This window comes from Ixodes scapularis, unplaced genomic scaffold (genome assembly GCF_016920785.2).
Source record: "Ixodes scapularis isolate PalLabHiFi unplaced genomic scaffold, ASM1692078v2 PGA_scaffold1__304_contigs__length_218370807, whole genome shotgun sequence".
Lineage (NCBI taxonomy): Eukaryota > Metazoa > Arthropoda > Arachnida > Ixodida > Ixodidae > Ixodes > Ixodes scapularis.
In genome coordinates this window covers 51,439,908-51,466,133 of record NW_024609846.1, presented here as the reverse complement: position 1 = coordinate 51,466,133, position 26,226 = coordinate 51,439,908, and the positions used below count along the sequence as shown (strand labels likewise).

At 47.6% G+C, this 26,226-nt stretch overlaps 1 protein-coding gene and 1 long non-coding RNA gene across 2 annotated transcripts in view; one reads left to right on the top strand and one right to left on the bottom strand.

Moving 5' to 3' along the window:
* Window positions 1–26,226, bottom strand: part of LOC8038594 (GAS2-like protein pickled eggs) — a 484,840-nt gene that overhangs the window by 214,188 nt on the left and 244,426 nt on the right. The window lies entirely within an intron of this gene.
* Window positions 23,265–24,549, top strand: LOC115317261. The gene is made up of 3 exons (XR_003918013.2): window positions 23,265–23,349; window positions 24,267–24,388; window positions 24,482–24,549. It is a non-coding gene; the product is annotated as an uncharacterized LOC115317261 (long non-coding RNA).

Sequence of the window (26,226 nt, the reverse complement as noted above, 5' to 3'; positions counted from 1 at the left end):
GACGAACGCGCGTGCAAGATGCCATTTGTTTTAGGTATTTGCTTTAGAAAAGTTACTACTGCTGAGGCCATCACGTGCGGCGCGTGGAACACCAATCCCTGCATTCTTCTTGGTGCTTGGGTAATTTAGCAATAGGTCTATCGCGGGTGCTCAGCAGAATTGGAGAAAAGTAGCGTCATAGCTAGGAGTAAAGGCGGGTTCAGACACTTGCGTCTCAGTGCGTTTGACTGCGTTGTGTCGAGAACCGAAAGCGAGTCACCGGCACATCTGTGCTTCGTATGAAGCGTGGAATTTAATTCAAGATATCATCTTGGCACGCGATATAAGCAGCAGGGATGTCCTGGTTTCTCGCAGCCGCAACGCAGTCAAACGCAGTCAAACATAACCGTCTGAGCCAGGCTTTACAACCCTCTCACCAGAGAAAAAATAGAGGCAGAGATGATAGCGCGCCTAGAAGGAAATAGTGTCAGTAGCCCATCCCTAACGCTTTTAGAAAAATAATTAGAATATTTAGCGTGATGATCGCAATGGCTTGTGAGAAGACCTTAAATTTTTTTTCCTTGTTTACATTTATAGCCATCTGGTATTTAAACTGGTCTCGTGAAGAGGAAGTAGAAAAATAATACGAAGGACTTTTAAGTCAGCGCTTGTGTTTGCCTCTTTGTGTGTCTCTCCTTTTGCCCATGTCCTGTGCGTTGTAACCTCAAGATTTTAACAAGGCTTTGCACAGGGAATACGTTGCCAAACAAATATTTTGACTTTTGTTTCGTAACTCTATGATCGATAAGGGAAATTGCATTTGACCAAAAGTACGACATAATAGATTAGAAGTAATCGACGATTTGTTCTTAAAAAGTACTTCTTTTTTTTTCAAATATTTTGAGCCCCAAATGACTCAGAGTGTGATTGCGACAACGGGACTACATTGCGGTTATATAATATTTGTAAATTTCTCTCCTCAACGCAGTCTACAATAACGTACTGACACCTGATTACATACACTAATATTAGGTTATTTATCTCTCAAGTTGTTGGTAGCTAACCTACGCCTCTGTAGTTTGTTCCTTTTGTCCAGACTGGTTCTTGTTACACCGCGCCTTGATTATGCGAATATTAAAATGATCCTTGTTTTTCTTCGGTCTTCTTATCTTCATAAACATCTTCCAAAGGCGCTGTTTAGGCAAGGCTCCCAACTACTTCACCAGGCGACGTACGGAAAGTTCTACTTCAAGCACGTGACCATTGTCCTTCCTTCTACCTGGCCCCAGACGCATGAGAGACCTGTGACAGGGGACAGCCTCTTCCCAAATGCCGATGTTCGCGTTGGCGGCACCCCTAGCGGTGGGTGCGGAAGTCGCCCTTCGACCCTCCACCAAAAAGGCTGTGGAGAGAGGGGAGAGTACATCCAGGTGCCGACAAAATTTCTGGTCAACATGAATCTTTCTTCGCTGGCAGAATGTGGGGGTCCAGGTAGGCACGGTATTAGCGATTATTTTCGACGCGAACATCGTTTAAGCATTGCGAGCATGATGATTATGTACTAAGGAGGGGGAGGGGAGGGCGAACAAACAGCTTCGATATATCAAAAACCAAGAACGCTGATTGAATGTGCGCATTATTAAAAAAAAAAACAAAAAACACAACTAAACTATGAAAGAAATCAAAATTGTGGCGCATTGATAGACAAGCATACGTAAACTGCACTGAGCGTTAGAGTTTTTTTTTCACTTTCCACTTTCATGGTTTTTTCATTATGTTCAATTTGACACTATGCTTTGTTTCATTTTAAAGGAGCGGTGCAACGACATTCAATTGTAATGTTTTTCACTTTACACGAGCTTACTGGCACTAGTGGGACTCAAGGATACTCGCACGCAACGCCACTGGCCAAGAAACTCCTTTGTTGCGGTGTAATTTCAAGGACAAAATCGATCATTTTCATTCAATCTCTCCTTTGCAAAATTTGATGACGTAACGTGGGAATTGAAGTACTCCCAAGTGACGATATTTGAATGCGGTTCGTAGATTGGACCCGAGCATTGCGTGGGCACTCGATTTGGGCTCGTAATGATTACTAGCTCGAGAAGCATTCGGGTAGTGGCCCGTGTCCAATCGTTGCAACGACGACAGTGAGCCGAGCCATAACAATGTCTGGAACTCAGCGCGTGTCCTGTGCTTTGCCAACCCCAGCGCGTGGCTATGATCAACATTGGCGGCATATAATCGGCTCCAGATCACGCGGCCGCTTGTTCTGGCTGCGAGTTGAGGGGGTAAACGCTGCTGGTTTTTCTTTAACTTTTTTATGACTTCTATTGCGTGGGGCGAAAAACGAACGCGTGTTTCATGGGTCATTAACGCCAGGCATCCGTTTTAAGGGGTATTTACGCCAAGAACAAAAATTGTTGCATCGCCCCTTTAAGAGTGATCGCAGCAGAAGCTACAAGAGCAAGCTCAGGGCTTTCAGCGTCCTTGTGAAGCACGCGCTCTCGTGGAGTGCAAGCATGGTTCAGGGCCCGATGCTCGCGCTTGTAGCATCGACTGCGTCTGGAGTTAAGCCGTAAGGAGGTATATACACGAGCCTTGTAGAATGCCTAAACGCCCACGCACAATGCGCGTTCGAGTGCATGCAATGGAGCGTAAAGCGAAAGCTCGCGCTGCAGAACCCAGGGATCCTGGGTTCGAGCCCCACCCCTGCCCGTTTCGATCTGGATGAGCATCGTACCGGCGTGCGGTCGTGTAACACTACTGCGTGGTGCACGTTAAAGACCCCAGGCTAGCGGTTGTACTGAACTGGCGAAATTTCTCATCTACGGCGTGTGACTCGTCGCAAGTTTAATGGCAGATTAACTACACGCTGTATAAATATCCCCACAACCCCAATGATTATTGCATGCAATGGGCATTTTCTTAGTAACGAGCGCCGTCTTGGGGGCTCGAACTAAAAATGAAGGGCAACCCAACTTGCCTTCGCCTGTCAAAACACATTTACATCGCGCCGTCGTAGCGGTTTTCAGAGCTTCCTATACGCCATACTATCAATGCTAAACAAACGAAGCGTCAAAATAGTCAAGTACCCGCGAAGGTAGATGCTGACAATGTTGGTCATGCGGGACAGTGCCCTGCGAAAATGACAGCAGCGGGGGGTAGGCCTATAGGGGAAAGTTTACGTATTCGCAGAAGCTTACTGGAAAATTGTCCATTGGCGTGAGTCATACGAGGCACGAATGTCCTGGTTAAGAAATAGGCAAACCGGAGCCGTGGCCGTGGCGAGCCGGAGAAAGTTTACAGCAAAGCGGGGTAGACTTCACTCCCCGCCACGACACGGTCCGGCAAGGTGCGGCGTCCCGCACCATGATGTGTTCCGTGACGAAAAAACTGGATGCTACCAACCACGTTCGCGACTGGGGTGGAGAGGAGGTTAAGGCTAGGTCTGCATGGAGTCGGCCGTCGCGGCGTTGCCCGACTCCCAGATGCAGCGGAAAGCACTGAGCACTTGAACAGAGGCATGCCCATTTTTCGGGGTTGACCAGTCACATCGCTTGCCCCTCTCCGAAAACCATGGCTCGCCACGGCTCGCTCTCGTGTTCAAAGAGAAGCACGGAAAGGGACTCCAGCTTTGTTTATGGAGTGGTCGTGAGCCGTTCACGAACCACCCCTTACAAAAATGATCAATGAGTTTCAATTGAGTTTCTATTCAGTTGAATGACTTTCAATTGAAACTCGTTTCATATTTTTGTAAAGGTACGCCGCCAGTTCGCATACCCTTTAACTCGTCGTCATGCGGAGCCCTTTTCTTCTGTGTGGTGTATTGGTCAGCCGCGCGCAGACGATCCCTTATGCATCTGTGTGTACGGGCTTCTTTGTTGAAGCGAACTGAACCTTCCTTGGTCACGTCGTGACTAGGACGCTTCGGGTGCACTTTCGATCTGGGGTGTCGGCGGAAGACGCCAGGCGGGCAGGGCGTTGCTCAGTTGTTTTAGAAGAAACCAGACTAATACTTTATTAACTTCTCGACAAAAGGCCCAACTGGGGCTGCATCAAAAGAGCAGGAACAGGGGTCAAGATCATTTTCTGTTTTGTGACCCTGCCTGATTTATCCGAGAGGGTAAATAAGTGCCGGAATAAGAAAAAAACGAAAAAAAAAAACGATTCCATTGGATGAGGTTGCTTTTTGCGGCAAGTACTTTGAGTAGAATTCGAGCATACTTTTGGTCGTTATATTTATTCCTTTTGTTCCCACGTAAACGGGCGAAAATCGCGAGGTTGTCCGGACCATCCGGACCGCGTTCAGGGCGCCTTCAGGTTCAAGCTGCCGTCTGATTGTTCAAACTGTTGCCTGCTCGTTCAAACTGTCGTCGTCTTGTTTGAGCCACCAGGGCCCGTATAACGCACATTAACATGGTAATTGTAATAAGAACTAACAGCGGGAGACAAAAGACATTTATATAAGAAAATTTTGTGGGGATCAGTATGGACTTGGTGTAAACAACAAAGAGAAGGGGATGTTGATCATTGCTACATCCTTACAAAAATATGTATACACTCTCTACAGAATTCTTATAGAGTGTATTGTAGATCACAAAGAGGATATATCCACTTTTCTCTACACTATGGCTTTTTGGCCCATTATTTGTAATCATTTTAAAACACTTAATGTATAGATATTGCGTAACAATTGTATAAAAATTTTATAGAGGACCAATAAGGTTTCCTACATACGATTGGGCAGTTTCTTGCAAAAAATATAAATAGATCCTGAACATTTATTTTATGTTTGTAACAATAGACTCATGGAAACATGCACTCGCTACTTTCCTAGTGCGCATACACAGACATCACAAAGACACACGCCACGAAGCACTCATAAACTTGTATTTCAGTAACGTTGACTGCTCCACGCCCGCATATACCTGAACTTGAAACGCAATCAGTTCAGCGAGAACCACCTTCGAAGATAAAAGCGTTCTCTGTGTCTGTTCCTTCTACTGAAAGTTCTTCCGATTTCTTCCACCGCAGTCTCAGGTGTAATACGACATGAGAAGCTTCTTTTGCAGCCCGAGCGAGGTCGACACTGAGAATTTCAGGGAGGATCTCATCATGTAAATTAGAACAAAATTATGTTTGGGGAAGTTGGTTATACAAAATAAACACCGAAGCGCCACCGACAAGGACAAGTGAAAGACATAGACATGACAAGCTCTAAACTCATAACTGACGTTTGATAAAATGGGGGATGAAAATAAAGATAATAAGGGTATTTAATTTTCAAAGAGGTTATAAACTTTTAATGTGGTCTTGTTTTCAATAATATTCTTTGAGCATGTTATCCATTAATATGAATAATTTCACGAATATACTAATTAGCACAAATGAAAGTCTATATTCAAAATTTGTATATAAAATATAATATGTAGGGTGTTTAAGGACAATATTTACACGTGAAAGAAGGAATAAAAAGGTAATTTGGGGACACCAATTAAACAATTTTAGCTCTGTCGCCGACAATGCTAACGATGCCGAGACCGTGCCAGCTTTACCTTTCGATGCTATCTCGTTCACTTCATACACTTCTCCAGTTGTTTGGTCACTAAAGGGGTATTCGCACGAGGGAGAAATCACGGGGATTTCTCCCCGGCGCGCGCGCATCACGAGACTAAAACGCGAGGCTTTTGCACATCGCAAAGCCTGACGTTTTCGTCGCTGGATACGCGTGCCGTGGAGAAATCCCCGGGATTCTTCACTCGTGTGAATACCCCTTTAACAACTTGAATACTTTTGTGTCAAGAAATATTGGGCTTCAACTAAAGTCCATTAGATGCATTGCTAAATGGCCCGACGGTGGTGACTGATGGGACATTGCATGCACTCGAACGTTTATATACCCCCCGGACTGTTCCACATCGACTTTCCCACAGGGTAACGGAATTTTGTATTTGGTGCGTGAAATTCAACTAACTTCCGCGTCATTGTGGCTCTACACTGGCCATGAAAGTCTCGCTGCTTAAATTTAGCGGCCGCTCGCTTTAAGTTGTGGACACTCAAGGAACGTAGGGTATTACAAAGAAAGGATAATTCTCTGGCTTCTATTTTTTTTCTATGGTTTCAACATGTTCTGGACGATGTTGGACATAACTGATTTTGGGTATCCTAAAGCTTATAGTCTTTGCACTTGGTTGTTGAAACTCTCTCCTGCTGCGTGTTTGCAAGACGACTTAGTGCTACACCCTGGGCCGGTTTGCTCTTCTCGCGGCCGCGGACGCGGCTGCGGCCAGGAGAGTTTTTTACATCACGTGACCAGCTCCATGGGGACAAGGAAGTCCCTATACTCGGTTTCAGCTTCGGTCCGAGCGCGGCCGATGTTATGAGCCGAAGGGCCAATCAAACAGCGAAAGAGGCACAACGTCATGGCGTGCTCTCTGCACTTGATAGGACTAGCCGGCGGAGGACACGCACAGAGAGACGGCGAATACCGGCTGATCTTATCAACTGCAGAGAGCGCGCCATGACGTTGTGCCTCTTTCGCTCTTTGATTGGCCCTTCGGCTCATAACATTGGCCGCGCTCGGACATAAGCTGAAACGAAGTATAGCGTCCCTGACTAATGGCGGAGAGATCCGCATCGCTTCAAGCACAAAAGCCTAATTTCGCTCGCAGAAACTGATTGCAGGGACTTTCAACTGGAGTCTAATTGACCGCCCCTTTATACTGTAGGAGCAGCAGGTAAAGTTACGGCCAGGGAGGGCAAATAGGAGCCAAAATAAAGAAAAAACCACACGAGGTAAAAGCGGTAGCAGTGTTTTTATATACCTCTGCCGGCGCCGCGCCTCGCGCCTTCTGTTGTGGTCGAGAGGGACTTCCGGACGCGATAGCGAACGGACGTGTCATGCATCGCTCCTCGCCAGCGGCGGCGGCCGTTATCGGCCGCGGTGATAACGTTGCCCCCGTTTTGAAGGAGCATCGTCTGCAGCTGCCGACATTGCCCACCGGTGAAGCGGCGAAACTCAGCGTGGTCCTTCACGCTGACCTCGAAGGGAGACCGTACCGCCTCGAAGACTTCCGGGACCCGTTGAAACAGGTGGGCGTCTTGTCAGACGTGGCGGGTCTGGGAGCCTACCAGATGAGCCACGTCTGGCTGCTCAAGTCGCGGACGCCGGAGGCCAAGGCGAAGCTGCTGCAAGCCGGGAGTCTTCAGGTGAAGGGGAAGACGTGTCTGCCGGTCGACCCCAATCGGAGGGAGCTTCGCGTCAAGCTCCACTGGGTTTCCTTTGACGCGCCTGTGGACTCGATACGGCGAGCCTTCGAGCCTTTCGGGGAGGTGAAGGAGGTTTCCCGAGAGAAGTGGAAGGTCGACGGCTTCGTTGACGTCGACTCCACTACCGTCGTTATACGCCTGGCCCTCAAGGAGGGCGTTGCCCTCGAGAGCCTCCCGCACCAGCTCCGTGTCAGCGGAGGCAACGTTTTAGTCGTAGTTCCCGGGCGGGCGCCAATATGTCTCCGTTGCCGTCGCACGGGGCATATTCGCCGCGACTGCCGGGCTCCCCGGTGCACGGAGTGTCGCGTTTTTGGACACGAGGCCCGCGACTGCGTCAAGACGTACGCCCGTGCGGCCTCCAGCAAGGTCACTGAGGAGTCCACGGAGCTGCTGATGGATGAGGACGAGGCTGAGCAGGCTGCGACCCCGGCTATGTCAACGGCGAGCGTAGCGGCCGCTCCCGAGGGTGTCGCGGAGCCGTCCGATGTCGATGCCGCGCCGGTTGCTGGAACGGCTGGCCGGGCCGAGTCTCCGGACGTTCCGTCCGTCGAGGCGTCGAGACCTGGGAACACGGCAGCCGGCACGAGCGACGTCACCGCCCCTGACTTGTCAGGGGAATCGCCCATGGAAGACCAGGACTCTTCGGCAAGCGGTGCAGCCTCGAAGCGGACGCGGGACGACGGAAGCGGGGACCCTAACGTGACGAGCCAGGAAGAGCCACCCTCCAAGGCAGCGCCCCTCTGGAGAAGACGGCTCCAAGTCAAACAGAACATTCCTGTGAAGGACCAGAAAGGGGCGCAACCATCCCCTTAACCTGGCGTGGCCGGTGGCTTTCGGACGTCGAAGTCCGCTCGTCGGACGGCCAACTTCTCAGAACTTAAGGTAGGCACCATACGGTCTCCCTTTCCCTGAATGGCAATACGTCTCGAGGCAGCCTTACGCGTGGCCACGATTAATGTTCGTGGCCTGTTAGCCAGGCGTAGGCAGTGCCAGTTGAGCCGTTTATTTTCTGAGAACGAGCTTGATATTATTGCCGTTCAAGAAACCAAAATTGATAGCCAGGAACAGACTGACCGCATGGTGCGGATTTTTCAGAATTTTTTTAACGTTTGCGTGTCGCATGCTGTTGGGTTTTCCGCCGGCTGTTGTTTGTTTATTCGGCGGTCAATTGGAGTGGTAGAAACAGCCGTGCATTCTTGTGGTTCCGGGCGATTTGTTTACTGCGATTTTTCTTTTTCTAACGCTGATTGGCGCGTTTTCTGTGCCTACGCGCCGAATCGCGAAGGTGAACGCAAAGTTTTTTTTGAAAGCCTGAGCACGTATCTCGATTGCGAGCGGGTAATTATTTTTCTTGGTGATTTTAACTGCGTTTGTAGGCCACAAGATCGAGCGAGTCATGCTCCTGTTCGAGACGCGAGTTCCTTTTCTTTGAATTACCTTGTTTCGGGGCATTGCTTAGAGGACGTGGCGGCCTGTATGAATCAGGGAAATGTACAGTTCACGCATTTTCAAGGCCGGAGTCATGCGAGACTGGATAGGGTCTATGTTTCTCTTGATCTTTTACCTCTTTGTAGCAATTACTCTGTTAAGCACATGTCTTTCAGTGATCATGCGTTAGTCATGTTTACTCTTGGCAATAAGACAAAATCACCTAAATGGGACTGGGCATTATGGAAGCTCAACAGTAGTATTCTTACGGATGAACCTTTTAGAGGAAGTGTGAGTAAACTTTTTGAAAATTTATATGGTAACGATAATGCACTGTGGGCTGTTCGTTGGGATCTTTTTAAAGAACAAGTAAAGATGGCTGCAATCGAGAGAAGCAGCACCCTTAACTATCAGAAAAAGAAAGAAGAGGATGTTTTACGGCGTCAGTTAGACGGTTTTGTAACACTAGAGAGCGCAAATCCCGGTGAATTTATGCGCGAAATAAAAGAATGTAAAAGTAAATTGGAACTGATCGATGTCGAGAAATACAGAGGAGCGATAGTAAGGGCTCGAAGCGACAAGCTGTGGATGGGTGAAGCTCCGACGAAGCGCGCACTATGCGACGAAAAATGTTACGCGCAACGTAACGTTATCAGGGAAATCTGTTACGGAACCACGGTGACGCGTGACAGGGCGGTTATTGAAAGGGCTTTTGTGGAGCATTATCGAAATCTGCTTGGGCGTATCGCGTCAGTAGACGACGGGTTCGATGCGGATTTTTTGTTTTTGATGCCCCAGCTAGAACAGCACGTGTGCGACAGCCTAGAGGTGCCTATCACCGTGCCGGAAATCGAAGCGGCCATCGATGAGCTGACGAGTGGAAAGACCCCAGGGCCGGATGGCCTTGGTGCCGATTTTTACAAGTCTTTTAAGCATGCGGTGGCGCCTGCGCTGTATGAGGTAGTGACCGAAGCCTATGAGAAGCAGATGTTACCCCTATCTTTTCTTAGGACGCACACTGTGCTTATCCCTAAGTACAATGATTCGGTGAAACTCTTGTCAGTGGGATCTTACAGGCCGATTACTTTAACAAACGTTGATTATAAAATTTACATGAAGATTTTAGCTAAAAGATTACAAAGGGTTATTAAAGTACTCGTAGGGCCGCATCAGACGTGCGGCATAAAAGGCCGTACGATTTGCACGAATATACATGTAGCTAGAAGCGTTTTAGAATGCTGCGACGCCTTTCAAGGTCGAGTAGCAATGTTGCAACTCGACTTTGAGAAAGCGTTCGATCGTGTTTCGCACCGAATACTTTTTCGTATTTTGGAACACGCCAATGTAGGGTACATTCTGTTAGAAGGTTTGAAGATGGCTTATAAAAATTGCATTACAAGTTTAGTTGTAAATAAGAGAGTTACAGAAAGCATTGAGATACGTTGTTCAGTTAGGCAAGGTTGCCCACTTTCGCCCTTGCTTTTTGCTATATTTTTAGAACCGTTTTGTTTGAGACTTCTTCGGAACGATAACGTACGTGGTTTTAAGCTAAACACGAATGAAGTAAAAGTCCTGTCGTATGCGGATGATCTTGCGGTTCTTTGCGTGGATCAAGAAAGTATTCGCGAAATTGTCAAAGTTGCCTCTTCTTTTTGTGCGAAAACCGGGAGTGTCATTAATTGGGACAAAACAGTAGGGTTTTGGCACGGTGATTGGGATAGAAAACCAAATGTTTTTATGAATGTTAGGTGGGAGAGTTTACCCACCAAGTATCTAGGTGTGCCGTTAGTGCATTATCGTGACAGTACTTCATACTGGAATGAAGAGACTCAGAACGTTAGAACAAGGGCGGAAGGGTGGAGGGGGAAGGATTTGTCTATTTTCGCGCGTTCCACTGTGTGTAATGTTTTTTTTGATTGCGAAGATTTGGTATGTCTTACAGGTACTCTATAGGTCTCGGGCCAATGTGCAGAAGTTCCACAGAGTTCTTGCTGTTTTCATATGGAACTCAAATTGGGAGCGCTGTGCCCCCACAAATCTTTTTCGTTCAGTGCGAAGTGGCGGACTAGGGCTAGCACATTTATTTATAAGGCAAATTGTTTCGAGATTTATGTTTCTTAGGGATCAAAACGACCCCTTCTTACGTACTGTAATTCAAGTTCGCCTGCAAAGTTTTCTGCCTGAATTTGTTGTGTCATCCGGTGTTGTAATAGGCGCAGGTGTTCATGGGTACATGAAAGAAGTTTTATGGTCTTTCCGCATGTTGAAAGTCCGTTTTTCTATGGAATATTTGGCTACAGTTTCAAGAAAAAAATTGTATAAAGATTTAGTCGATGTTTTGTTTCCTATACCATTGTATAGATCATTATACTGTGTCGGCAGTGGTTTAGACGTACTAAAAAGAGTGAAAAGAATGCCGGTCAGGCCATGTGTTAAAACCTTTTTCTTTCAATTACATTGTGGCGTTCTTCCGGTGAAAACTTGGCTGGAGGAAAAGGGTTTATTTGTCCCCTGGTCCACCAATTGTTTATTGTGTAAGAAAGCCGAAACCGTAGAACACGTGTTTATCGAATGTTGGGACGCTGTGTTCCACTGGGACATCCTCCAGCGCACCCTCAAAAAAGATTTACCTGTCAACCCACGCGGTATTCGTTATCTGGCTGTGAAAAATGAAGATGAAATTCCGTATGATATGATTATGTTATTGAGTCTCCACAGTATGTGGAAGACTAGAATGAGTTTACGACACGCAGACGTGAATGTTCGCACTGTGCGTGAAAACTTTATTGAAAACATTGTCTATGTAAGAGAAGTTTATCGCGCCCTCGCCGAGCCTCCAGACTGGTTACCACTGTTGGATCAGTTGGCCAGTTTTAAACGCTTTTAACCGCCAAGGCCTTCGTACGGCTGAACCGTTTTAGCCTTTTCCTTTTGTGTGTATTGTAAAAAAAATCTGTCTAAGCAGGCAATAAAGAAAAAAAAAATCTGTTGTGGTCGAGAGGTTAAAGCGCCGGTACTTGTCGTCATGGCGTGAAAGTTCCGGGTTCAAATCGCGCTAGGGACCTTTTTTTTTTTTGTATTTTGCGCGTGTCTTTTTAATTGCGATCCTTGCTTGGAAATCATCCACTTGCACTACTGCGCCTTACACGCTTTTACTGTTAGTCCCACCTGTTCAATCGAAACACCGGGAAGAAAAAAAAGATCAACGCAAGTTAACGCGCTAATACAATCATTTCATTATGTTCATTAAAAGGAAACCAAGGTAACAGCATCGGTATGGCTTTCACACAAACGGAGCCGAAACAAGCATGCTTTCCCCAGCATTTACAATTTTATCTGTTTTTAAATAACGCTCTTGCTACGATTCCTTTCAATACCAAGAGACGCCTTTTTAGGACTAATAAAAACTGCAGTTGTGACAATTAAAAAAAGAAACTCCAAAAACAAGCAAAAAGAAAAAAAAAAATACTAGCAGCTGTGGATACATTGATTGAGCGAAATCCTACAGGCAAGGCAGCAAGTCAAACGTCTGAGAAAGTAGTAAAACCGAAAGAAAAGAATCATTTTTGCATTTGGTCGTGATCGTCTGCTATTCTAACTAAAATTTAACAAGTAATGTGTTAATATTACAAAACGATTGCCACAACAAAATGTAAAGAGTATAAATATACTTTTTATCTCATTCCATTCAAGTAAAAGTATGATCTTTTTTATTTCGGTTATACTACTTTCTCAGACGTTTGACCTGCTGCCTTGCCTGTAGGATTTCGCTCAATCAGTGTATCCACAGCTGCTAGTCTCTCCTTTTTTTTTCCTTGTTTTTTGGATTCGTTTTTAATTGCTACAACTGCAGTTTTTATTAGTCCTAAATAGGCGTCTCTTGTTATTGAAAGGAATCGTAGCAAGAGCGTTATTTGAAAACAGATAAAATTGTAAATGCTGGGAAAAGGATGCCTGTTTCGGCTCCGCTTGTGTGAAAGCCATACTGATGCTGTTAGCTTGGTTTCCTCTTAATGAACATTATGAAATGATTGTATTAGCGCGTTAACTTGCGTTGATCTTTTTTTTCTTCTTCCCGGTGTTTCGATTGAACAGGTGGGACTAACAGTAAAAGCGTGTAAGGCGCAGTAGTGCAAGTGGGTGATTTCCAAAAAAGGATCGCAGTTAAAAAGTAAGACACCCGCAAAATACAAAAAAAAAAAAAAAAAAAAGAAGTCCCGAGCGCGATTTGAACTCGGAACTTTCACGCCGCGACGACAAGTACCGGCGCTTTAACCTCTCGATCATAACAGAAGGCGCGAGGCGCGGCGCCGGCGGAGGTATATAAAAGTACTGCTACCGCTTTTATCTCGTGTGGTTTTTTCTTTATTTGGGCTCCTATATGCCCTCCCTGGCCGTAACTTTACCTGCCGCTCCTACAGTATAGACGCTTTGCAGCAGCTGTGCATGGACGCCGCCATAACTGACCTTCAATTTTTGTTTCCTCTTACTTCGTTTATTCCACTTCATCATTACCATAGCAGGCCAGGTTATTGCCATATTAGATTCAACTGTGTCCTTTTCTAAAGCATCGGCCTTTGTAGAGGATCTTCAACTACCGTTTCAGTTGCTCGGCATCTCGGTAAGACAAGAGAAGGTCAGTAATGGCGGCTGTAATTTTGCGCGTGTGCAAAGCGTCTATAAAGGGGCGGTCACTTAGACTCCAGTTGAAAGTCCCTGCAATCAGTTTCCGCGAGCGAAATTAGGCTTTTGTGCTTGAAGCGATGCGGATCTCTCTGCCATTAGGCAGGGACGCTGGGTATTTCCTTGTCCCCATGGAGCTGGTCACGTGACGTAAAAATCCCTCCTGGCCGCGGCCGCGGCCGCAGCCGCAAGATGAGCAAACCGGCCCTGTGTAATTGCATTGATTCATCTGTGGATGCGTTTGGTGCGCGCTGACTCTTATTGAAGTAGACTTTTTTTATGGACGTGGAGAATACATCCAGCACATATGTGCTTTGTTGATTGATATCTTCTGAACAAGAGATTGCAGGGTCATGTTTTTCGTTATTCGTGTGTGTTGTTGAGTGCCTAAGCCTGTTCGACGAAGAAAGCTTTAATGGTTTGCACCAGTTCTGATTCGCCCACTGGTCGGCCATTAGAGTACAAGACAATCATTTAAATATCCGAAGATACATGTAGCCTGAAAAATGGTTACAATGGTTTCTCAGCAGCGGCTGTCGTATATCAAGAGAGGCACAAATCACCCACAAACGGAGCCACACGATCCTATGCGTATAGTTTTATTTTGTATTATGAATTGTCATTAAATTTGACCACTGTGAAGCCGAGATACAATTTAGAAGTTTCAGGAAGGAATCCACTGGATTACCACAGTCGTTTTTAATGCGTCACTTTCATTCTCAATGCGTTCTCTCAACACAGTAAACAATTCTTCGAGAGCGATTGAGTAAAATAAGCTTTCTACAACGAGAAACAGGCCGTAGCACACGGTTTAAAGATAGTTTTTAGATAGCCTAACACCGACTCCGGATTGGGGAGGAGGAATGGGTCATCCAATTGTAGAGCTCACAGCTGTCGTTCAAGATACATTGACATGGCTCGTTGCCACGAGCCTTTTTTTTTTTCACAACCACATGAAATGGAAACTTTCCTTGCGTGTCTTAACACTCTAAAAAAAAGGGGGTGTAGACGTTACACCCCTTGTCACATATACGACACCCCAAAACTTCAGTTGGATGTACAGCGCACTGAAGCTGTACCGACGCTATCAAATTTCACGAGCGGCATGATAGCCGAGTTGGGCAACTCATTAAAATAGTTAATGTAATTGGGACTGACTGCAAAAAAAGTTATCGAGGTTTTCTAAACTCAACTGCAAAACCTGTGTGTTTTTTTCCTGTAGACTTTGGTACATACATTAGCTGTTTAATATGTTATATCGCACCGTCATCAACCCTCTCGCAAAAGTTGGGGCAGCCAGTTCGACGTCAGCGCGCTGCACGTCCAACTGAAGTTTTGGGGTGTCGTATACGTGACAAGGGGTGTAACGTCTACACCCCCTTTTTTTTAGAGTGAACGGTGAAAGAGGTATTCAATATTACTTTATTGGTTGCTGATATTGCCACGCGCATCCGCGAGCAAGCGCGTGCGTGGTCGAGTGGTCACCACGCTTGACTTTCGCGCGGTAGGTGAAGGTTCGATTCCCGTCAGCGGACTGTCCTTTTATTTATTCTTTCAATTTGGCCTTCTAGTACGTTCGAGAACATTCTCGTCTGATCGAGTTCCGAATATTCTACGTACCGAAATTTCTACGCCGAATGATCGAGAAACCCACAAGGGTAGATAAGGGGACTCCGCAAGGCGAGCGCAGTCAGTCTCGATGCAGCTATCGATCCTGCTGTTTCGCCGACATCGACGCCTGCGATGACACTACCTTATTTTATGTTGTTTTTGGAACAAGTTCGCCTCATTAAACGTTTAGTTTTTCTTCGCCTCATTATTTGCCATTCGTGACATTTTGGCGGAGGTGCGGGGTATTACATTCTATGCCCGTTATGCGTACACCTCCGAAGACATCCCGCCCAAGCAAGGCGCTCAGCCCCGCCAGGCTACCCTTCGCCGAAGAAGCCGAAGCCCGAAGAAGCCGTCGTACCAGAGGTCAGTCTCCCGAATTGGATCTCTTGCTCGAGAACCGGAAGAAGAAGATCCCGACCACGACCAACCCGCCCGGCGTCGTCCTGCCCGTCGCACCCCAGACTCCGACGCCTTTCCACGGGGAGGTTTACGAAGACATCGAAGACTGGCTGCGACACTCCAAACGTGTAGCCCGTCACATCGAATGGACGACTGAGCAGTGCCTCCACAACCTTTGCTTCTCGCTTGAAGGCATTGCGAGGCACTGGTTTGAAAACCATGAAACCTCCTTCACTACACGGTAGCCCTGCGGCGCCGAAATTAAGCGGACATTCACTAACCACCAACGTCGCCAGCGAGCAGAGGACCTGCTTCAAGCAAGGGTGCAGGACCCCAACAAAAGCCTGACCAACTTTGTTGAGGATGTCCTGCGTCTAAGTGCCCGAGCCGACCCGGAGGCCGCCGAGGAAAAGAAACTTGGAATCCTCATGCGAGGCGTCAAGGCCGTAATTTTTGGAGGCCCGGGTCGCAGTCCCCCGACGACCGTCGATGCTTTTGTGAGTGAAGCCACCAACACCGAGCGCGCACTGACCGCCCAAGCAAGTCACTACCACCGACTTGCCGGTGCGCCTACTGCTCCAACCGTCGCAGCTTCCCTACTGGACCCGAATGCCAGCGGTGTCGACAGCCTCCGGGAGATCGTCCGGGATATCGCCCGGGAAGAGCTCCGCAAGATCCTACCTGCTGCAAATCGCCCGTCTTCTCTCTCACTCGCCGAAGTCATGCGAGAGGAGGTTCACCGAGCCTCCCAGCCGGAGACTCCAGTCACCGTATCTGCACCGGAGAAGCCCGCTCTTAGTTACGCCGCAATGGTCCGACGAACGTCACCAGCCCTGCGCCCGTACATAGCGGCCCCCCGACGTGAGCCTCCCGAGTCGCAGTACCCCCGACGCCGGGAAGATCGGGCGCATGTACGCCGAGAACCATCTGCGTCAAGAAAGACCGACCTGTGGCAAACGGCCGACCGACGCCCGCTCTGCTACCACTGCGGGGAAGCCAACCACATCTATCGTGGATGACCCTACCGCCGACTTGGGCTGCGCGGGTTCCACCTGAACGACCCAGGCCTGATGTACGGCGAATGCCCTCAAAACATCAAAGAGTATCTTCGACGTTCGCCATCCTCAGCATCGCCTCTCCGCCGTGAATCCCGCTCACCGTCGCCCAGACGTTCAGCGTCTCCAGCGCCACGACCCCGCCGAGAGAGCCTGTCTCCCCTGCGTCGCCGGGAAGAGCAAGTGCGGCAACGCCTGGAGGTGGCGTTGCCAAAGACGACCAAAGTAAAGAGCCTCCAAGAACGACGGAGCGCTCCCACTCTCCCGACGCGGCGCATCGCAACAACGCTCATGCTTCGGTGTCCAACAACCTAAGTGTTATTATCGACGGCCACGACTCATCAGCACTCGTGGACACGGAACAGACTTCTCAGGCTTGAGTGGGAGGCTCTCTCGCCGCCTGCGAAAAGTGATAACGCCGTGGGAAGGCCCTCAAATACGAACCGCCGATGGGCACCTCATTACACCAGTCGGCAGATGCACTGCTCGCGTCGAGATCCACGGTGAGACGGGCCCTGTCAAGTGCGTCGTTCTGTAAGACTGTTCGAGGGACGTTATCCTCGGAATGAATTTCCTTTGCGAGTATGGCGCCGGCGTCGACTTCGGGGCAAACCAGTTGACGCTGCCGCCGGTGGGGACCAACACGACGTCAACCTTGATCCGAGTTATTGCCAACCATGTGAACCTGCCGCCGCGATTGAGTGTTTTCGTAACCGTCGTAACCGATGCAGCCATGCACGGGGAAGTTCTTCTGGAAGGCAGCGTCCGACTGCTCCTTGAAAAAGGAATTGGCGTCGCACGCGGCGTAACGGATCTCCAAGAAGGACCTACAACTGCTCTCATGACAAACTTTCAAAAAGAGGCGCAGCACCTAACGAAGGGTACCACCGTGGGCCACATCGAGGAGCTTCAGGCGCCAGTCGTGGTCACCAAAATCGCTGAGGAAACCTCGTCGTCCCGGCAGAAGAGCACGTCGCCACCGCAGCTCGACATCGACCCCGAGCTCCCGGCTCCTAAGCGTCGGCAGCTGGTTGATCTCCTCGCCGAATGCAGTGACAGTTTTGCCACGTCTTCGAAAGTTCGCCAAACACCAATGGCGAAACTACGCATTGTTACTGACGACGACGCGCTCCCTCTCCACCAGTCGCCGTACAGAGCCTCCTTAAAGAAAAGGAAGGTGATTCAAGCTCAAGTCCAGGAAATGCTCAACGACATCATTCAACTCTCAACAAGTCCGTGGGCGTCCCAAGTCGTCCTTGTAAAGAAGAGGGACGGAACCCTGAGGGTTCTGCGTAGACTATCGTAGACTGAATGTTGTGACTAAGAAGGATGTCTACCCGCTCCCCCGAATCGACGATACGCTAGACCGACTGCGCCACTCCCGATATTTTTCGTCGATGGACCTCAAGAGTGGCGACTGGCAGATTGAAGTCGACGAACGGGACCGAAAGAAAACTGCCTTCGTCACTCCCGACGGACTGTACGAGTTTAAAGTGTTGCCGTTCGGACTTTGTACAGCACCAGCCACCTTCCAGCGTGTCATGGACACCGTGCTAGCAGGTCTGAAATGGCAGAGCTGCCTCGTCTACCAGGACGGTATCGTGGTATTCTCACGAGATTTTGACGAGCATCTGAGACGACTTCGAGCCGTGCTTCAAGCCATTAAGACTGCCGGCCTGTCACTCAAGCCAACAAAGTGTCGATTCGCCTATGGGGAACTAAAGTTCCTTGGCCACGTCGTGAACAACAAAGGTGTTCTCCTTGACCCCGAGAAGACCCGCGCGGTAGCTGCATTTACTCCGCCGTCTGACAAGAAGGCCGTGAGATTTCTCGGACTCTGTGCCTACTACAGGTGCTTTGCTCGAGACTTCGCCAAGCTGTCCGCACCGCTGACGCACTTACGAAGGACGCCGTAAAGCTCGAGTGGACAGAAGAACACCAGCGGTCAAACGAAGACTCTCAACGCCCCCAATTCTTGGCCATTTCGACCAGTTTGCTGAAACAGAGATCCACACCGACACCAGTAATACCGGACTGGGGGCTGTACTATTCCAAATGCATGATGGTGCAGACCGAGTCATCGCATACGCAACTCGGACGCTGTCTAACGCGGAGAGGAGCCACTCTACGACTGAAAAGGACTGCCTCGCTGTCGTCTGGGCAATAACAAAGTTTCGCCCATATTTGTATGGAAGTCCTTTTCGTGTGGTCACAGACCACTCCCTCCGCTGGCTCGCGAATCTGACGGACCCCTCCGGACGCCTCGCCCGGTGGAGCCTACGGATGCAGGAGTTCGACATGACCGTAATGTACAAGTCCGGCCGGAACCATAATGACGCCGACTGCCTGTCAAGGGCCCCAGTCGAGGCAGGTCCTGCCTGCACCAAAGACGATAACGATGAGTGTTTTTTCGGCGCCCTGAAAGTCAGCAACATGGCAGCACTTCAACGAGACGACCTTGAGCTGCGAGCACTCATCGAGCACTTAGAGGGATAAGGAAGTGCCGTTCCCCGCGTCTTTGTACGAACACTGCCAACCTTCTCCATCCGACAAGGTGTGCTCTACAAGAAGAACTTCAGTGACAACAACACGGCGTGGCTGTTGGTGACCCCTTCCAGTCTTCGAGAGGAAATATTTCAAGCCTGCCACGATGACCCGACGGCGGGACACCTTGGCTACAGCAGGACTCTTGCCAGGATACACGAAAAGTACTACTGGCCCAAGCTTGCGAAGACAGTCCACCACTACACCCGTTCTTGCCACGAGTGTCAACGACGGAAGAAACCACCGACGAGACCGGCAAGACTCCTTCAGCCTATTGCGCCAGCATCGGCCCCAAATCGGAATGAATTTACTTTGACCATTCCCACCCTCGACACACGGAAACCAATGGATAATCGTCGCAACCGATTATATCACAAGGTACGCTGAGACGAAAGCCCTTCCATCAGGAGCGGCTGTAGAAGTCGCCAAGTTTTAGAGCGCAGCTCTTAGGCGCCCGTTTCCGGCTTGAGCGGCGTCGCCGTCGCCGTCGGCGTAACCGCGCGGTGCATTAGGGGTAAATTTTCCCGAAGGAACCCGAGGTCCTCCCGAAGGACCTCGGGGTCCTTCGGGAGGACCTCGGGAGGACCTCGGGTTCCTTCGGGAAAATTTTTTATCGAGTTTATTGTCCTCCGGCACGGCACCCCCGAAGTCCTCATTACAGACCGTGGATAATCGTTCATGGCCCAGCTGATGCAGGAGGTCCTTCGTCTTAGCAAATACCAACCACCGGCGAACCACAGCGTATCATCCTCAGATTAACGGGCTGACGGAACGCCTAAACAAGACCATCGCCGACATGATCTCCACGTATGTCGACGTGGAGCACAAGGCGTGGGACGAGGTGTTGCCGTACGTCACATTTGCCTACAACACGGCCGTACAAGAGACCACCGGAGTGACACCCTTTCAACTGGTGCGTGGGCGCAAGGTAACGACAATGCTGGACGCTATGTTACCCCACGAACCGGCTGTAGACAGAAGCGACGACGCCCAGGTGGTTGCCCAACGGGCAGAAGAAGTCCGTCAGCTTGCCAGACTTCGGATTAAAGCCCAACAACGTGTCGTCACTGGCCGCTACAACCTTCGTCGACGGGACGTCCACTTCCAGCCCGGAGACAGGGTGTGGTGTGGACACCGATTCGGCCGCCGCGGTCTCAGCGAGAAACTCTTGAAACGCTAATTTGGACCCTACAGAGTGCTTCGTGGACTCGGGGATCTGAACTATGAGGTGATGCCCGACGGAGCATGGACTTCATCACGGCGCCCTCCACGACCGGAAGTCGTTTACGTCGTGCGACTCAAGCCGTACTACGATCGATAGACTGTGAATTGTGTTTTGTAATACGCTCGATAGGATTGTGTTGCACAAGTCTGCGTAGTTTGCCATTATTTTTGTTTTGTTTTGCTGTTTTTGTTTCCCGGCACGTCGCATCGAGACGATGCGCTTTTAGAGGGGGGAGTAATGCCACGCGCATGGGCGAGCCAGCGCGTGCGTGGCCGAGTGGTTACCGCGCTTGACTTTCGCGCTGTAGGTGTCGGTTCGATTCCAGTAAGCGGACTGTCCTTTTATTTATTCTTTCAATTGGGCCTTTTTGTAAGTTCGAAAAAATTCTCCTCTGATCGAGTTCTGAATATTCAACGCACCGAAAGTTCCACGCCGAATGATCCAGAAGCCCACGAGGGTACATAAGGGACACCGCGCGGCGAGCGGAGTCAGTCTCGCTCCAGCGATCGATCCTGCTGTTTCGCCGACATCGACGCCTGCGACGCTACCTTACTTTTATTTTGTTTTGGGCTCAAGTTCGGCTCATTAAACGTTTAGTTTCTTTAGTTATTCTTCGCCTCGTCATTTCTCATTCGTGACAATATATGTTTCCTCTTTGTGTTAGATCAGACCTGTGGCACATTTGAAGTGTGCTAAGTTTCCCAAGCTAATACATCTACCCTTGTAGTTAGTTATTTTTTTCAATGGGTGGATACCTATTTTATTCGGGTGTATATCTTCTGGAGCAACAATACTTCCGCCTTTTTTTACAGTTACGATTAGGTTAATTTTGTTTTGCTTGAAGTAACCTGGAGTATTGGATATATTTCTCCTCCAGAAGTTTGTTACATTTTAACTAACACATGTGCAGGTTCTACACTCCCTCCTCTCTAAGATTCTAGACTTTTTGTTGCTAAGATATGAATGGTAAACACAATCTTCACTCCTTGCATTATAGGTGTGGTGCTAAATTTGGGACCTTTTACAGCACCTTAGTTATTTCTAGATGGTATGGCCATCTTCCTTTTTTTACATGTCAATATCGTCCTTGAATTACTTTCACCATCGCATTTCATCTGTAAATTTTGAATGTGGCCTCCAATTTATGATAATCAGAATATTCGTGATAATATAAATTAATGAACAACAAGCTCAGAAAATACTATTGAAGTTAATTCTACATTTCAGTCCCCATTACATTAATACTTTAAACCCCCTTAACATTTTTTTTCATAAGCTCTCTATTAAACGTGAGTTACGAGTTCAGTGCATGTCCTCTATACGTCTTTCACACTTCTTCGTACTAGGCGCTTCTCTGCTTATTACGTCAATCAAGCTTTAGCGTCCATTCTGCGGAGTCCACGTGCAATAGATCGTCACGCGTCACATTATTGGCGCGAAATTTTGCGAAGCATGAAATCTTGTCAAGTTCAATGAGCTTGGTCAATACTTCAGCTTGGGCAAGTTGGTTAAAGGGAAGATGGGGGACTTCTACATTTTAGAAAAAACGCTTGAATTGCGTTCATTTGGCCTTTAGAATAGCAGATATCACAATTATATTTCAATGCGACGCGCTGGTGAGCCATAAGATCAACTTCAAGATAGGGCTAAAGCCCCGCCTCCTTAGCCTTGGGCAGCTAAAAGATCCGTCGATGACGCCACGTACAGCGACTCTCTTTCGCGTTTTTCTCGCGTTTAACAATACTTGCGCAGAAACTGGTTTGGGTATTCGGGTTCACGGAGTAAAAATACGCTAGAATTCACTTCTAACTCACTTTTTTCAAGAAGCTCCGTAGCTTCATGCTAATACTTCGCAGCGCACAACAGACAACACAAAATCAAAACAGATCCACACAAAGAAACAACACTCACGCAGTGCTGACTGTCAACTCTCGGATATATTAAACATCATCTTCGTTATCTTTTACTCTTACGCACGATTAGCTTATCCAAAAAAGAGTTAGATTATTTAGGAAAGCCTCCTTACTAACTTTTACTGTAGTAGGACTTGATCTTAATCTTTGTCATTTCTTTCTTTTTCTTTTATTTTGTATTTTATTTTCTTGACTTCTTTTTCTTCCTTATCTTCTCTCCTTTTCCTTTCCGGGTTAAAAGCGCTAAAAAATGAGGACCAGTAAACGAAGACACACACACACAGTAGAGCGCACTTGCAACTGATGTTTAATGTGAATAAAACCAAATAAGAAACATATATGCCTTGTCAACAACCATCCACGTCATGTAAAAACATTATTCAAGAATCTATATATAATCTTTCTAGCTTGGGCTAACAAAGGACTGAAGATACCCAAGCTAGAAAGATTATATGTAGATTATTGAACAATGTTTTTACATGACGTGGATGGTTGTTGACAAGGCATATATGTTTCTTATTTGGTTTAATTCACATTAAACATCAGTTGCAAGTGCGCTCTACTGTGTGTGTGTCTTCGTTTACTCGTCCTCGTTTTTTAGCGCGTTTAATCCTGAAATGTACAACCAACTAGCCCAAGTGAATACCCTTTTAACCTTTTCCTTTTCTTTTTCTTTTTCTTTTTCTTTCTCTGTCCCTCCTTGGTTACCTTTTATTTTCTTCTCTTTAGTGCGTAAGAGTAAAAGATAACGAAGATGATATTTAATATGTCCGAGAGTTGACAGTCAACGCTGCGTGAGTGTTGTTTCTTTGTGTGGATCTGTTTTGATGGTGTGTTGTCTGTTGTGTGCTGTGAAGTATTAGCAAGTTCAATGAGGCCACTAACATACTCAAACATTGCTAGGAATACGTAGAATCAACAATTTCAACGCGAATAAGGGCAGTGGTTCTTAGACCGATGCCGACATGGCACGCTAATGGCTGGTTGATGAAAGACGGCGCGCTTCTTGCCTCCAACACAGCGCGCATGCGCGGCGCCCGTATCGTGCATTTAGGGACGCTCCGGTTTATTTCTAAATATAAGGTAGTGTGTAGAACGAAGGGTAATGATGCGTCGATTATATTTTTCAGTGTTTAATTTAATTCACGAGTGGGCTCGTTTTCGGTATGGAGTATTTGACGATTCTCGACATCCCTCTGACGACGGTTGCCACCTTTTCTGCACCGAAGGTTTGCAGGTAAAGTTAACGGCTGCTTTTTATTTTTTGCTAGTTTTATAATTTCGCGATGTGTGTTTGTGTGTATGTTTGCACATCCTGAGGTTAGTTTGCCTCAACTGGCGTCTTGTCTCTCAGCTGCAGGTGAGAAATGTAGTCAGTTCATTACAACCGCTACCCTGAGGTCTTTGCCTTGCACCAAGCAGTAGTGATACACCACAGTACGCGGTACGACGCTCATCGAGATCGAAACGGGCAGGGGCGGGGATTGAACCCAGGATCGCTGGGATCTACAGCGCGAGCTTTCGCTCCATGTGTTCCGAGCTGGTGTGCGCTAGCTCATGTTAACGTGATGTCTTTTCAATATGTCCTGTTGTAGAGCGGATCTTGACATACAAATCCTACACCCAAGTTACGCTAGCTCATGTTAACGTTAACGTGATGCATCTTCAATATGTCCTGTTGTAGAGCGGATCTTGACATAAAAATCCCATACCCAAGTTCCTCTCGCGTAACACAGTTATGTTCCTAAAGATGCCCTCATCTTTTTACAGCCTCAAATATGAAATCAGTTTCTCTGGCGTTGTAGTAAAACTAAATTGTTTAGCAGAGGAGCTTCGGCTCTAGCATTCGCTCAACAGTATAAATTGGTACCTTAAATTGGCAAAAGAGTTACAGACGACAAAAGTTATAGCACCTGCCTAATTTACCGTGAGATATCCGTCATTAGGCGAAGCCTGTTATCTGTACGTTCTAATCTAAAAAAATAAAGCCCACTGATGCCTGTCATTTTTATGTCGTAAAAAAATGGGTTCATACAAGTAACAATGAGAATAATTTTTTCGGGAGCTTAGTGATGATACCTGCCTTGCAAATGTTTTGTGGTTTCTATTAGAGTTTCACGTTATCAAACATTTGGTATGTCTCAATTTTTACAGGTGTTCAGGTTTTGCGACGAGGAAGGTAATGACAACATTTCGCAGACAAAAAATTCTGATTACGAAACCTGCGCATCTAAACCAACCTCGGCTGTTATAAGGGAGAGCGAGGACTACCATGAGTAAGCCTCGTTTAGTCTTATTTGGCGCGTGTCTTAACATGAAAAGTTTCAGCCATTAACGATTTCATTACACTGCATCCTTTTTTTACCAAGATTGCAAGGCCGTACACTTGAGACAATACCCGATGTGATATTTCATGTGATTCAACACATCGAGGCGCGTGGAAGGCGAACTGTACTTGTGTTTGACACTTCAAGCATGATTGTGAGTGATTAAATCTCAATTATGTTTTCTACGGTATTTTTCAGCACTTCTAATTCCGACACCGCAGGTTATATATGCGTTCGTAATTTATCGGAAATTATATTGCTTCCTGAACAACTAGCGAATATAAGGGCTGATTTATTTTTAGATTTGTTCCTTGTACAATTTGGAACTTGCGGAAAAAATAAATACATTATAGCCGTAAAATTGATATTTTAAAACGATCTTTCCGATCAGGAATATTTCGTTTGAAAGTTTGTCTTTCGTGTCTAGTAAATGCGGGAACGCGACAGAATAGCACACGACAAAACAGCACGCGACAAAACAGCACGGTCAAAACAGCACGCGTCAAAACAGCACGCGTCAAAACAGCACAGCGTCAAAACAGCACGGCGTCAAAACAGCACGCGTCAAAACAGCACGCGTCAAAATAGCACGCGACAAAACAGCACGGTGTCACAGCACAACGACAAAACAGTACGCTTGTAAAAAGGCTGTAATAGGTGGCATTTTATGAAAACAAAACAGAACGTAAAGAAAAAGGGTTGGACATTGCATGCCATTATCTAAAAGCTAGTGGAGAAGCAATAAAAATAATGTACGCTGGCGGCGACAGGATCGCACTCAAGTCAGTGTCCCGAGTGCTGCTGCTGTGTGATTGCTAAAAACAAATAAAGTTAGCAGTAGTTACTACTACTTAAGTACGCTAATCTCTGAAGAGATCGGATAGTTAGAGGGGATGCCATCGAGTCGATGTTGTCTGCGTTGTCTGGCCTTTTTTGAAGTATCAGGGAAAGAGGAAAAGTTATTGGGAAGAAGATACATATAAGTTCAAGTTATGAACTGCCTGGTTTGTGGCGGTCCGGTGATGTTCCGGTTCCGTAGTACTCGTCGTTTCGTAATTACCACCTGAGCGTAAAATGACCTCCCCCCCCCCCCAAAAAAAAAAAAAAAAAAAAAAAAAAAAAAGCAGGAAATGTGTTAATTACAGATGCATTGATAGAACTGGTAAGATAATGTGACTTTAATGTGGAGCGTACTCAAGGTGTACCATGGGCACCGATTCTGCGGGGTTGATTCGCCGTGAATAAAATGTCCGGCAAACACGCGGCTGGAGCTTCCAGGCGAGAAGTTGTACGTTTTGAGTTAAATTCACAGATTACTGCCGACGAAGGGCCTCGATCGAATGGAAACCGGTGAAGCAGTAACATGCCGCAGCCTCAATACTGTGGCCTTACACTGCCCGCATGGGCTGAACACACCGTTGCCGCACACGCTTTGTGAATTTTTCTTCTAACAACTAACGACAGCACATCTCCGTGCGATTGAATTATTTATTGTAGACGATATCAGCAGCAAACTCGCGCGTCGAAATGTGCAAAACTGTTCGAATAAATTGCGGTGGCTTAGCTCGGCTATGCCAGGATATACGTAGCGTGAGCTTATGCGCACAAAATGAGAGGCGCTATAAAGCGGCTCCGGTGCAGCGTCAGACTTGGCTACTGCGCAATGGAGGCGCACAGCTGGGCACGCGGTGGCGCCAGTGTGTCTGCCGTGGCTATGACGTCACTCCTAGGAACGCGCAGACCGGCGAGGCGGGCGCGGCAGCGGGGGAGCGCACGGCGGCGGCGGC